The sequence below is a fragment of the Bidens hawaiensis genome, unplaced genomic scaffold, assembly GCF_021521415.1.
Source record: "Bidens hawaiensis isolate Kalapana, Puna unplaced genomic scaffold, B.hawaiensis_p1.1 tig00017468_1, whole genome shotgun sequence".
Lineage (NCBI taxonomy): Eukaryota > Viridiplantae > Streptophyta > Magnoliopsida > Asterales > Asteraceae > Bidens > Bidens hawaiensis.
In genome coordinates, this window is record NW_027492644.1 from 428321 (window position 1) to 443156 (window position 14836).

The 14836-nt window shown below is 37.0% G+C and overlaps 2 pseudogenes; both read left to right on the forward strand.

The window, feature by feature from the left end:
• Positions 1-678: 678 nt before the first annotated feature.
• Positions 679-5073, forward strand: LOC143553994 (protein ARABIDILLO 1-like; annotated as a pseudogene).
• Positions 5074-9530: 4457 nt separating this feature from the next.
• Positions 9531-11095, forward strand: LOC143553995 (protein ARABIDILLO 1 pseudogene; annotated as a pseudogene).
• Positions 11096-14836: the final 3741 nt, after the last annotated feature.

Here is a 14836-nt window from a genome sequence, read left to right on the forward strand (position 1 = left end):
TAAACTTAGTCTACGAGTTTTTCGTTCGAACTAACCAACATACAAATTTGTTTGAAATGCTCTTAATTAAGGAAAAAATACTTGACTAAAACACCTCAATAAACAAACCAAGTATGTATATTAATTTATACCAATATAATAAAATTAAAATAAGTATTACAAATTAATAGTACATTAATAAAACAAATTAATTAACAATCATTTTCATTGAAAAAAAACAAACGAATGTTGTTATGAAAAGCCCAAGTGGGTCCTTTTAGGGTTTTGCTACTCCACTCAATTCATTAGCACTATATATACTTAATACCTAGATTATCGCCTACCCTACCTGACACTTGTGTCCTCTTTCATTTTCTCTCTCTCTACACCTCTTTGCACCGCTCATTCTCTCTCTAAACCACACAATTTTCATCTTCTTGATATCATTTTGATCTTCTTAAGACTTCTGGTTTCTTGATCGGTGTTGTAAGCTATAGGTTTTGATCTAAACCCTCATCAGACTTGATGTGAAGTAGCTAAATATATATAAGATCTGATATCTGAGCTTATGTTCTTGTGCATCTGGTTTAGTTTAGTTTGATTACATGGCATTCTTATATGCATATTTGGTGATTGATTGAAGGGTTTTTGTTGTTATAATCTTTAGTGTATATTTCTTTGTAAAATCTTTGTTGTAAGATGTATCGTAGGGTTAGGAATAGAACCCAAAAGTCGGATTTGTCGGATCAACCCGAAATGGAGAGTGAAGATTGTCATATAGTTGATTGGATTAGATTGCATGATGATTTAGTAGTTAAGATTTTTACTCATTTAAGTTACCGTGATCGAGCAAACTTGTCATCGACTTGCAAAACCTGGAGATCAGCTGGATCTTCATCAAGTTTATGGCAATCGATAGATCTTCGTCCTCACAAATGTGAGTCAGGTTTAATGAATGTGTTGTCCTCAAGGTGCTCGAATCTAAGAAAACTTAGGTTTAGTGGATCTGACAGTATGGATTCACTAGTTAATCTTAGAGCTGAAGGTTTGAGAGAATTAAGAGGTAGTTACTGTAGGGAAATAACTGATGCAAATCTTGCACACATCGTGGCCCATCATTCGCTTCTTGAAAGCATCGAACTTGGGCCTGATTTCTGTGAAGGGATTACTAGCGAGCAGTGGCGGACCCAGGATTTTTTGTCGATGGGGTCCCAATTTTTCGGTTTACAAAATTTTTCGGGTCGGTCGTTATTCGGGTCGGGTCGAGGCGAGGAACATAATAAAACACGGAACTATGGTGTCATTGGAAACGAGTAAGTACAAAGAATCTAAATTAGAAACTAGATGAAACATACACTTTTAATTCATACCCGAAAAACATGAACGTAATCTGATGGAAGGTCTTCCAAATCAATTTTCTTAGATGTATTACTTGAAGAAGACGAGGGCTCAAACTTTCTTTTCAATGATTCTTGCATAATTAACCCTAAAGTTCAAGTTTTTAAGAAAACTAAGTCACAATCTAACAACAATATACAACATACAATAACCAATATGAGTATAAATGTATAATTATATATAAAATCAATCAACTAATTAGCCCTAAAATTACCTTTAGTTTGAGACAAAATCAGAGGAAACAAAGACTTATAAGACCAAAGAGGGGTGAACGGTGGCTGGAGTGAGTCGGAGGCTGGCGGATATGGGCGGAGATTGGCCTGAAAAACTGAGAGAGGCGTGAGTTAGGGATAAGCAGTGGGGTTGAGATGTGTGTGGAGGGTGTTACGTCTGATGAGTTGGGTTGGGATATGTTAAAACCCATGGGCCAAAAGTCAAAACTAAAACTAATATAAAGTAAATTTTTAAAAAACGAAATACATAAAAAAACGGGAAAGAGCAAGGCTCGAACTCGGGTCATTCGTGTGGTATTGGAAGGGGGTTTCCACCAGACTAGAATGGTAATATTGATATGGGGTCCAAGTGTTAATTTATATGGGGTCCTTCAAAAATTTTCTATATCGCTTCTAAATAAATTTTAAAAAACATTGGTGTCCCGGGACCCCGACGGCTACTATGTAGGTCCGCCCCTGCTAGCGAGGCAGTAGTCGCTATAGCCTTAGGCTGCCCTAGGCTCAAGAAACTTAGGCTTTCGGGCATATCAAATGTAAATTCTGCAGCCATTAGTTCTTTAGCTAATAACTGCCCGCATCTTCAAGAACTTGCATTTGTCAATTGTTTAATAATCGATGAAACGGCGTTAGGAAATGTGGTGTCACTTCAATTTCTTTCGGTTGCTGGTACCACACATATAGACTGGAATTTGGCTGGTAATTCTTGGGGCAACCTACGAAATTTAGAAGGTTTAGATGTTTCTAGAACCGACGCGGTTCCATCTGTTGTTAGGAGGTTGTTTAGGTCATTAAACACTTTGAAACTTTTGTGTGCATTTAATAGTCCTTTATTAGATGCTGACGCCGATCTTCATGACACGGCTAATCGCCTTGGTATAATGATGCTCGGGGTTTCTTTAATGATACTTTTAAAGAACTGTCTCGTATGTTTCCCGGCACTTTCTCTGAATGGAGAAACCGGTTAGGGAAGAAAGAAGGGAATTTGGATGAGTTTATGAGTTGGGTTGAATGGATTCTCTCATTTGCGCTTTTACATATAGCCGATTGGCTTAACACAGCCGGGTTCGAGGAGTTTTGGGTCAATCAAGGGGTGTGTCTCTTGCTTAATTTATTACAAAGTTCTCAAGAAGATGTCCAAGAATATGCAGCCATGGGGCTTGCGGCTTTCACGGTGGTGGTTGATGGTGTACCGATGGTTAATGCGATACTTGCTGACGCCGTCATAATAAGTGGCGGTGTTGAGCTTCTGTTGGGTCTTGCAACATCTGTGCAAGAAGGTATCCAAAAAGAAGCCACAAAGGTTGAATTATCTTTTATGATTTCTAGATTTATTTATCACAAAAGAGTACTTCTTGGGGCAGTTTAATAAAATAATTGTTTATTGTAGGCAATTGCAAATCTTTCTGTAGATCCGGTTTTTGCAAAAACTGTGGCGGGGCGTGGTGGGATCACCATTCTTGCAAGCTTAACGAAGTCTCTGAACCGATGGGTGGCTGGAGAGGCCGTTGGAGGGCTTTGGAACCTTTCTTCCTTTGATGAGCATAAGGTTTTTGGTTTTATTATTTGTTTGTCAAATTTCGAAACTTTGGCTCTTGGTTAAAATTGTTACTAATTTGGTTAATCTTGATTAAGGGAGCTATTGGTGAAGCTAGTGTTATTAAATCTTTAGTTGACTTAACCGTTAAGTGGCCAGGGTTCGACAAACTTCTGGTATGTCTCTTGATTTGTGCCACGTCTTACAAATGCGGAAATTGTATAATACAATATATTTTTCTTTTTAGGAACGGGTGGCGGGTGTACTTGGCAATTTGGCATTTGATGATATGTGCAACATGGAAATGGCGGCACTTGGTGGCATTAATGCTTTAATAACACTTGCTTGCATCTGCGAGTGCGAGGACGTGCAAAAAGAGGTAATAATATGATATTAATTAACGTGTAAAGTGAAATATCTAATTATCAAGAAATGTGATATCTTATTATGGTATAGGCTGTCCGAGCATTGGGTAATTTAGCACTTGACGATAGAAACCGAGAATATGTTGCATTAGCAGGCGGTTTGGAACCCTTGGTATGATAATTTATCTATTGACATTGACTTCTGGTACCTTTGTTTATTGCACACTGAGGTTTTATTGATGATATATGCAAAATCATGCACTTCATTTATTATAAATTTGACAAAAATAGTTGTATGATTTATTGTTTCATTACAGGTTGCTCTCGCAGAAACGTGTATTACCGCTTCTCCAAGTCTTCAGGCGAGAGTGGCTGTTACTCTATGGTCGTTGTCGGCTTCAGAATTCAATAAGTACATGCAAATATTAACCATTTACATTAATCTAACTATATATATATATATATATATCCTAACTCACAAAGTAATTACCTTTTGTATCCAAAGATGATTAAAAAACATGTAACTTTCTATATGATTTTTCGATTTTGTATACGATCTTATGGTTACAGGAAATCGATTAATCATTATTTGTTCCATTTCTACTAGAATTACAATTGGACGAGAGGGAGGCGTCGCGGCTCTTATAAGGCTGGCAACAACGAACATACAAGTAAAGGCTTATTTATTTATTTACTTATTTTAAGAAATTCACTTCTTGTTAATTTGTTAAGTTTGATATAAAGTTATTAAAATGTTGCTATAAAATATTAGGATGTCCAATCAATGGCTGCTGGAGCCCTTTGGTGTCTAGCATCCAGCCCAGAAAACGCTCTGCGCATAGTCGAAGATGGGGGGATTCCGGTCTTGGTTGGTATTTGTTCAACAGGGTCCCAAATGGGTCGTTTCATGGCGGCTTTAGCTTTGGCATACGTGTTTGATGGCAGGTTATAATTTGAAGTTTTATGTCTTGTTATTTTTGTCCAATTACTATATTGCTTAATTATATATATTTTTTCTTTTATCTTGTATAGAGTGGAAGATTACGCTCCGGTAGACTTTGAAAGTGCAAGAATAACAAACTTGAAGTGCATTGAAGATTTTGTGTCGATTTTTGTTGACCCACATATGTTTACTGGCGTCTCTTTATCATCGGTTTCTGCTTCGTTGGCACAAGCAACAGAAGCTGTCTGTATTGTTGAGACAGGTCAATTACTATGCAGCCCAAGTGATATTAGACGGTTTGTATCCATGCTGCGTAATAAGTCTCCGGTGCTGAAATCCTTTGCCGCATTTGCTCTTCTTCAGGTCAAACTCATCATTCCTCTTATTTTAACAAAACTAGATTTTAACAGTTTTTGATTATAACTAGAATTACAGTTTACTGTTCCTGGTGGACGAAATGCACGCCACCATGTGAACCTGTTGCAAGAGGCGGGTGCATCACGTGTTCTAAGGGTAACTTCCGCGGCAGCTGCTGGTCCATTTGTAGCGAAGATATGCGCAAAAATTGTGCTCAGGAACCTGGAGCACCAAGAGATGTCTTCAGCAGATCAAGTTAGATAGCAATAAGTCAACCTGAATGTCAACAGTTATATATACTCTTTTATATTTTGATGTATTTGTTTGAGTTTTGTTTGTACCAGAAACTCTTTTTCTTCTTCTAAACTGGTTAGTTTTCAAGATCTGTTTCGAAAGTCAATTTGCATATCTTTGGGTTTGAGTCTCACAATATTTTGGCTTTGCTCTAGATTACATTTTGAGGTTTGAAATCGTGTGGTACGTGCGCATTCAAAACAAAACTTTGTGACTTTCTTAGGATTTGATGAAAACGAATCCAAATCACAATGAAAAGACGAACTAAATCAATCATAGGCAATTTAAAACACACAAATGAATAGGTGAAGAACATTGCGATGTCGATTGTGACAAATGATAATATCTAGAAATACTTGGGATGATTTCTTCAGAAAAGCACACTTTATTATTAAAACTAACAAATTCGAACGAATTCTCAGCAAGGAGCTGAATAATAAACACCCAATTGTACAACACGGAAACCGCCTAACAATCTAGGACATCAGAAACAAAAGTGACAGAATGATAACAACCTAAACCTTCAACCCAATAGGAGCACAAGACAAGGATCAGCCAACAAAATTAGGAGGAGACACCAAAACGTAACAGCAACGAACACATGAGTGGACCAAAACACAAGGACAGAAAGGGATTCTCGATACCAATAATCACTAAATGAGTGTAAATTATAACTGAGACCCCAACCTCGAGCATGATAGAACTTCACTTCACACCATTAATCTAACACTGACTAGTCGAAACCTTACTCTAAGGGAATTCTCCATGTGGTTTATGAATTCTGCTGCTTCATTGTTCAATTGGGTGATTCACGCTTCTATTTCCTTCTGTTTTCATTTGCTTAAACCCAATATGCATGCATTACCTTGGTGATGAAATATTAAGGTCAATTGCAGTGACGGGCGTAGTAAATTTCTCACTTCAGTAGACTACCGCTATTTACTCACATGGTCGGTTATGAATTTTACCCTATATTAGTAAAAAAAAGTCACATGGAAGCCGACCCATATACCACAAGGGTAGGTCCGCTTCTAGCCAATTGGGGGCCTAAAGCCTTAGTTTCACTTCACTGTCCCTTGTGTAGGTCATAAGAACGGATCAAACAACAAAGTTTTTGAATCAATCTCACTTACTAGCTAGCGAAAATCACTAGTAAGCAACCGAGATCTTGGATCTTGTGAGTGTTTGTTATTACCCGAAATGGATAGAAAGGAAGAGTAGGGGGAGAGAGTTGGTGAAATGAAAAAGTTATTGTTTTTCAAAAGGTTGTTTGTAGCATGTGTATGCTTCACCTTTTATAGGTGAAGCTATGCCATGCTTGTTTCTATTATTCACGGCCCAATTGGCTCAATATTACATGGTCTCGGCCCAAACATACAACAAGTAAACCATATAAGCTACCTTGATATATCGTAATTAAAGCAAACAAATGCAAAAGACTAAATTACAAAACGGGCCCCTACACCTTGGGCTGAGCGTGTCGTAACATATTCCAATATCTGACTACCTAAGTACCTAAGTATACACCAAGGCTCAAGTTTGTTTGTATTTATGGGTTAAACGAAAGGAACAACCTCGTCAACAACGTCCACTTTGGTTAAGAATACGTAATTTTAAGTTATTATTCTCACTCAGTTTCGATCTCAAATGCTACATAAGTCTACACATTTATCTACATAATCATCCATTTTCAAATCATCACTCTCGTAAATTTAAAAGAAATTTTCAACATATCAACCCATATGAAGATATTAGTTTCTAGTTTGCAGTGACTATATGATAGATGCATAAGAAACGAATAAAACAAACATACGCTTCTCTTTCATGAGGATAGATAACACAAAATCTCAAGTCAGTAACAAGCGTTCTAAGATACCTATAATAGATCTGAACATGCCGCTATTAGTATCTAATAATGATAAAAAAACATAAATTCAAATAAAGTTCTCTAACGCTCATTACAAAGTTTGACTCCATAGACACCAAGACAATTGTGAAATAGAAAAGTTGAAAAACTTTGATGACTTCCAAGTCCAAGGTCCATTACCAAAGACTTCCATGAATGTTTTCTTAGAAGATAGAGAAAGGAGATCGATTCATGATCTGGGTTGGGTCCATGAGTTATACGTTACTAAAGACCAACAGAAAATTAAGTTTGTGACTCCCAGTTAGGGCTGTCCAAACTGTTCGCCGCTCGTTCGTCGTCCGCTCGAAAAATGCTCATTCGATTTAGGCTCGGTTTGGAAGTGAGCCGTTTGGTTTGGTTCGGTTCGTTTTGCTCGGTTTGGTTCGGTTCGTTTTGCTCGAATTATTTTTATTTATTAGTTTTATATATAAACTTTATGTATATATATAGAAGTATAATAGTTTTTTAAAGTTTTTAAGATTTCCCTATTTTGTGTTGAATTCAAAGTTCAATTTTAAACCATAGCTGCTCGTTTTATATATGTTTTGTTGTTAACTTTGAGTTTTATACATTTTAAAGGTGAAAGTTTAGATGATTTAGAGTTAAAATTCTTGAATTAATGATATTTTGAAGTTTTAAAAATTTAAAATTGGAAACTTTGTATGAAATCAAGCAAAACCAAACCTAACCAAGCCGCTCGGTTTCAAAACCAAACCAAGTTCAAGCATAAAGATATTGCTCGTTTATTTAAATTCAATCCGCTCGGTTCGGCTCGCTTTCAAACCAAACCAAGTATGAGCATGTCTGCGTTCGGTTCGGTTCGTGAACAGCCCCACTCCCAGTGCGTTAGAAACGCTCTTAAGACGAATCCTTAGGGGTGTTTGGGTGGGCTTCTAAAACTTGCTTATTTGCTATTTGTTTATTGAAAAGCAAAAGGTGTTGGGTAAAGCAACTCAAAAGCTTCAAAGTGAAGCTTTTCAAAAGTTGATTTTGCTTTTCAAAAGTTGATTTTGCTTTTCGAAAAGAAAATAAGCAAAAAAGTAAAATTATAAGCTCACTCAAACACCCCTTACTCTAAAAGGCTCCATTTCCATAAATGAAACCATGTAAATATATAAAATGATGAAATGAAAACGAAACCAAGTAACTGCTAAGAGCCTTAATTACTTCCCTACCTCTTTGAAAATGAAAAGGATAAAACCTGTTTGGTGTTATTGTGCATGATAAAGCAAGTGATTGCTGATTTTGGAAATAGTGTTGGAAAAGGGCTAACTTGATTCAATGCCGGTCAAGGGAATTATCGAGCTGTTTATCATTGTTGCATCAAGTTTCGGTTAAAAGCTATTATATAAAGTCTCAAATCCATCGGTCTCTTTTTTTAGAGGTGAAGTAGATTGGGTTCCTAAAAAGTTAATATGTGGCAGGTAGAGATGGATAGAATCTCAACTCTTGTTGCCCTTTCAAGAAATATTTAGGTGGTTTCGGTGACTTGTAGGCTTTGCAGTGATTACAAGGAAACTGCGACCATATTCTTGCGGGTTGTCACTTTGCTACCTTAGTTTGACAATTTAATTAGTGCCATTTACCTCCAATCTATGCATTACTCCGTTCCTGATTTGCTAAAAATTCAAGAATATAGTAACTTGGGTCATAGAAAACAAGAAAGGATGTCATTTTTGAAAAAAATCGGTTTGCTTGTCCAAGACTATAGTGGATCAAAAACTGATCTTCTCAAAAGCATTGTGTGGAAAGATTGATATAATTTAAAATAGTGATTTGGTTGTTTAGTTTAGTTTCTAAAAATATATAAATAATAAATATATATTAAGAAAACATATATATTAGAAATTTAGAATATATCATTTTCATTGAAATGAACAAGGTGGAACACAAATCTCGACAACAAGTGTTCTTATGATTGAAAGTACAAAAGCCTATGTGGGTCTTTTTAGTTTTTTTTTTCGTTTTCTTCTCATTCTCATCTGACACAATAAATTAAATACCTAGATATTCTCCTACCCTAGCTCACATTTGTGTCCACTTTCATTCTCTCTCTCTCTCTCTCTCTACATCGTATCCACCTCTTTCATTCGCACCGTTCAATCTCTCTCTAAACTACACCATTTTCAGCTTCTTGAACTCGATTTGATCATCTAAAGGCTTCTGGTTTCTAGATCGGTGTTGCAAATTATATATAGGTTTTGATCGAAAACCCTCATCGGTGTTGTATTCATTCTCTCTCTAAACCACACCATTTATAGCCTCTTGAATTCGATTCCATCATCTAAAAGCTTCTAGTTTCTAGATCGGTGTTGCACATTATAGGTTCTGATCGAAAACCCTCATCAGGTTTGCGGGATTCGCCAGGTTTCGTTTGATGTTGTTGTATTCATTCTCTCTCTCTCTCTCTACACCATTTTCAACTTCTTAAACTCAATTCGATCATCTAAAGGCTTCTGGCCATCATTAGATCTGAAATCCTCATCAGGTTTGATGTGTTGTAAGATCTGAAATCTGCTCAATGTATGCGCTTATGTTGTTGTGTACCTGCGTTAGTTCAGTTCGAGTATAGGGCGTTCTTTTATGCTTGCAGAAATTGTGATTAAAGCTCGATTAATGTTGTGAAATGGTGATGAGATTTTGAGGTTCGATTTTGGGTGTTTTTTGTGATTTTGTTATAAGTATTTAGTGTATACTTCTGTGTAGAATCTTTGTCGTAAGATGAATCATAGGGTTAGGAAAAGAACCCAAAAGTTGGATTTATCAGATCATCCTGAAACGGAGAGTGCAGATTGTGATATAGTGAGTGAAGACGCTGGAGGTGTTAATTGGTTTAGGTTGCCTGATGATGTATTAGTTAAGGTTTTTACTCATTTAAGTTATCGTGATCAAGCAAATTTGTCGTCAAGTTGCAAAACCTGGAAATCACTTGGATCTTCGTCGGATTTATGGCAATCATTAGATCTCCGTGCTCACCAAATCCAGTCGGGGCTAATGAATTTTCTGTCTTCAAGGTGCTCAAGTCTAAAGAAACTTAGGTTTAATGGATGCGATACTATGGATTCACTAAGTAATCTTAGAGCCAAAGCTTTGAGAGATTTAAGAGTTGGCTATTGTCGGACGATGACCGATTCAAATCTTGCACACATTGTGTCCCATCACAGGCTTCTTGAAAGCATCGAACTCGGGCCTACTCCATGTGATAACATAACAAGCGAGGGTATAGTCGCTATAGCCTTAGGCTGCCCAAAGCTAAAGAAACTTCGGCTTTTGGGGGTAAGACATATAAATACTGCGGCCATAACTGCTTTGGCTACTCATTGCCCGATTATTCAAGAAATTGGGTTTATCAATTGTGCAACTATCGATGGAGCAGCGGCGTTAGGAAGTGTCGTGTCACTTCATTTTCTTTCGGTTGCGGGGGCCTTACGCTTAGACTGGGATTTGGCTAGTAAATCTTGGTGCAACCTTCCTCATTTAGAAGGCTTAGATGTTTCTAGAACCAATGTGGCTCCAGGGGCTGTTATGAGGTTGATTATGTCCTTACAAAGGTTGAAACTTTTGTGTGCAATTGAATGTCCTTCATTAGAGCTTGTTGCTGATCTTCATACCAAGGCTAAACGTCTCGGTATAACGATGCTTGGTTACTTTAACGACACATTGAAAGAACTATCTCGTATATTTCCCGGCACTTTGTCTGAATGGAGAAACCAGTCGGGGAAGAAAGACGGGATTTTAGATGAGTTTATGATGTGGATTGAATGGATTCTCGCACATGTGTTTTTAGAGATAGCCGGGATTAGACCACCTGGGTTCGAGGATTTTTGGGTCAATCAAGGGATAGATCTCCTGCTCAATTTGTTGCGGAGTTCTCAAGAAGATGTTCAAGAATATGCAGCCACCGGGCTTGGTGAATTCACGGTGGTGGTTAATAATGTAGCGAGGGTTGATGCGGTAATTGTTGAAGCCATCATGAAAGGTGGTGGTGTTGAGCTTCTAGTAGGCCTTGCAACATCATTGACAGAACAGATCCAATATGAAGCAACAAAGGTTGAATCTTTTGTGTTTTCTTGGTTTATTTCTTAGGGCAACTTAATAATATAATTGTTTACTACAGACAATATCAAATCTTTTGGTGGATCCGGCTTTCGCAATGTCTGTTGTGGGGCGTGGTGGAATCAGCATTCTTGCATGATTAACAAAATCTATGCACCTGTGGGTGGCTAAAGAGGCTGCTGGAGGGCTGCGGAATCTTTCTGTCTATGATGAGTATAAGGTTTTTGGTTTTATCATTTGTTAGTCAAGTTTCAAAACTTTGATTCGGTTAAAATCTTTACTAATACGGGTAATCTTGATTAAGGGAGAGATTGCTGATACTGGTGCCATTAAAGGTTTAGTTGGCTTAATCTTGAACTGGCGTGGTTCCTACAGTAGTTGAACTCTGGTACGTGTCCTGAATTTGTGTCGCGTGTTACATATGAGGAAATTGTATGTTACAAAATATTTTGCTTTTTAGGAACTGGTGACGGGCGCACTTGCCACTTTGGCAACCGATCATAAGTGTGCCATAGAAATTGCTGCAGCTGGTGGTATAAATGCTTTAGATACGATCGTTCGCTATAGCGATCGCGTGAACGCGCGAGAACAGGTAATATCAGAATAATATTAAGTCTGCTGGTAAAAGAACAAGTTAATTAATGTCTAAAGTGAAATAAGTAACAAAACATGATATCTTATTTTGGTATAGGCAATTCGAGTATTGGCTAATTTATTAGAGGATGATACAAATCGAGAACACGTTGCGTTAGCTGGTGGTGTTGAATCCTTGGTATGATATTTTATCCATTGATCACTTTGACTCCTGGTACCTTTGTTTATTGAACATTTTGGTTGTATTGAAGATATATGCAAAATCCTACACTTCATTCGTTTAAATTTGACCGAAATCGGTTGTATCATTATTAGTATGATTTATTGTTTCATTACAGGTTGCTCTTGCGAAAACGCGTATATATAATTATCCAGATCTTCAAGTGAGAGTGGCGGATGCTCTATGTGCCCTGTCGGCCGCTTCAGAAGCCAATAGGTATATGCAAGTATTAACCCTTCACATTTCTATATAAAACTTACAATGACAACTTTTGATGTAACTATATATACCTTAACTCACTAAGTATTTAAGTAACCATTTGTATCCTACAAGTATCCAAAAAATGATTAAAAAACTATATACTATGTTTAGATTTGTATATGATCTCACAATTGCAGAAAAATCTATTAAATTATAATTTGTTTCATTTCTACTAGTATTGCAATTGGACGACAGGGGGGCATCACCTTGCTCGTTAGGATGGCAATGATATCTCAAAGAGAAGTGAGTCGCGGTTTCTCTTTTTAGATTCTGTAAAGGCTTATGTTTTTGTTACTTTTACTCTTTAAGAAACTCACTTCTTGTTTAAGTTTGATATGAAAAATAATTTGTCATTTTATAAATATAAGCATTTAAATATTGCTATAAAATATTAGGACGTCCAATCGATGGCTGCTGGGGCTCTTTGGAGTCTAGCATTCAACCCAGGAAACGCTATGCGAATAGTGAACGAATATCGGGGCACTGGGTTCTTGCTTCATATTTGTTTCACAGGGTGCAAAAGGGATCGTTTCACGGCTGCTTTAGCTTTTGCATACATGTTTGATGGCAGGTAAAATCCTGATGTTATATATTTCTTGAGGATTTTTTTTTTGTCAAATTTCTTTATTGTTTGTTTCATCTTGTACACAGACTGGAAGAATATTCTCGGGTAGCAGAAGGCGGTTTAAGGACTATTGAATTTCTAAGAACTAGAATGATACCAATCTTGGAGGACACTGAACTTGTTCTGAAGTACCATTTTGACCTACATGTATTTACCGGTGTCTCTTTATCATCGGCTGCTGCTCAGTTGGCACAAGTAGCGGAATCTGCTCACATTGTTGAATTGAAGTAGGTCAACTGCAATGCAAGCAAGCCCAAATTGAACGGTTTGTATCGATGTTGCGTCACAAGTCTCCAGTGCTAAAATCGTGGGCTGCATTTGCTCTTTTTCAGGTCAAACTCAACATTCCTCTTATTGTAAGAAAACTAAATTTTAGCAGATTCTGATTATAAATAAAATTACAGTTTACTGTTCCGGGTGGGCGGTATGCACACCACCATGTGAACCTGTTGGAAGAGTTGGGTGCATCGCGTATTCTTAGGGTCACCGCTGCTGCAACTTCTGGTCCGCTAGAAGCGAGGGTATTGGCAAAAATTGTGCTTGTTTTGAGTGTTGTTTGTTTTTGAAAAACTTCATCTTTTTCTAAACTGCTTAGTGTTCAAGATCATAGTTGCATGGGTTTTAGTCTTGTGAAGTTGTAATGTTTTGGGTTTGACTTAGACTACATTTTAAGCTTTGAATTTCTTGTGGTATGCATAAACAAACATAACTAGTTGATGGAAGCCGTATAGTGCAATAGTGACATTATTGATGTGGTTAAGTATGTAGAGAGAAGTGCATCAAGTTACGGTGAATTCTTTTTCAATATAGGAAATTTTAGAAGAGTGAAATGGTTTCTAGGAGAGAGAAATGGTTGTAATCGTTTCTAGGAGATTCACTATTTGAAATGGCGGATCTCAAATTATATATAGGGTATGCTAGTTTATGTCTGGTGAGTTGGAAAATTAGCTGGTGTTTCGCCATTTGAAATTGATGAATGTGGTACATTTTCTGTGTGTTCCGCCATGTTAAATGGCGGATGCCACTTTGTCTGGCGGTTCACGATACCCAAAAGTAGTTTGCCCCTGTATGTCAAAATGCCTTTAGACAAACATTTGTCATTCGAAATGACAAGTGTCACCAGGATATCCGCCATTTCAAGTGGCAAGTGTGAACATTATTTGCCATATTGCCTTTTGATTAACTCCAGTGTCTTATTTTTCTTTTTTTATATTTGTTGTATTAATATGTTTTTACTTATATTTTATTTTTAAAAACTATAATATTTAGAAAAAAATATAATTAATTATTAAAAAATAATTTGTATATCCTTCACTTATGGCCTAGTGTAGAGCCAATTTTGTGTATTTAGTCATGTATTATTCCAGAAACATAAGCGTGTTTGTAATAATTTGCTTATTTGTATATTTGGGTCCGATGTCATATGTTTAAGCCCATTGAGCCGTTTTAATGGAAACCTAGTATGGCATGTTCTCACCTATATAAAGTGAGACATGCACATACTAGAGACAACCTTTTACAAAACAACTATCTTATTCAAGTGGAGGTTTAAAAACTACATAAGAATGATGATACTACTCTCCTCAGGTCAATTCAAATTGGACCTCATTTACTCAAACCCCCGATGGACCTATTGACACTCCCGTTGAAGCCTACGAGGATGAGGACAAGAAGCTCATTCAAGAAGATGAAAAAGCTTATGGAATTCCCAGTGTCTGTCTGTCAGCTGAAATTGCCCAAACTTTAAGAGAAGAAACCTCCGCCAAAGGAATCTGGGACGCTATGGTTGAAAGTTTGAAGGAACCTTAAAATGAGAAATAGTCAAAAGGAAATGTTAAAAGGAGAGTTCAACATGTTCAATCACATTTAAGGTGAAACTGTGGCAACACTCTGTAGGGCCAAATTATGTGACTTGCGATATCAATATGATGAAACTCGTTAAATATAATTGGTTAAGTAAATAATTAAAGTGGACGTGAATTCCGGATCCGAGACGAGATCTTCGACACGTGTTTAACTTCAACGGGAAAACTTCTAGAATGTTAGGATTTTGTATTCAGCTATAAATAGG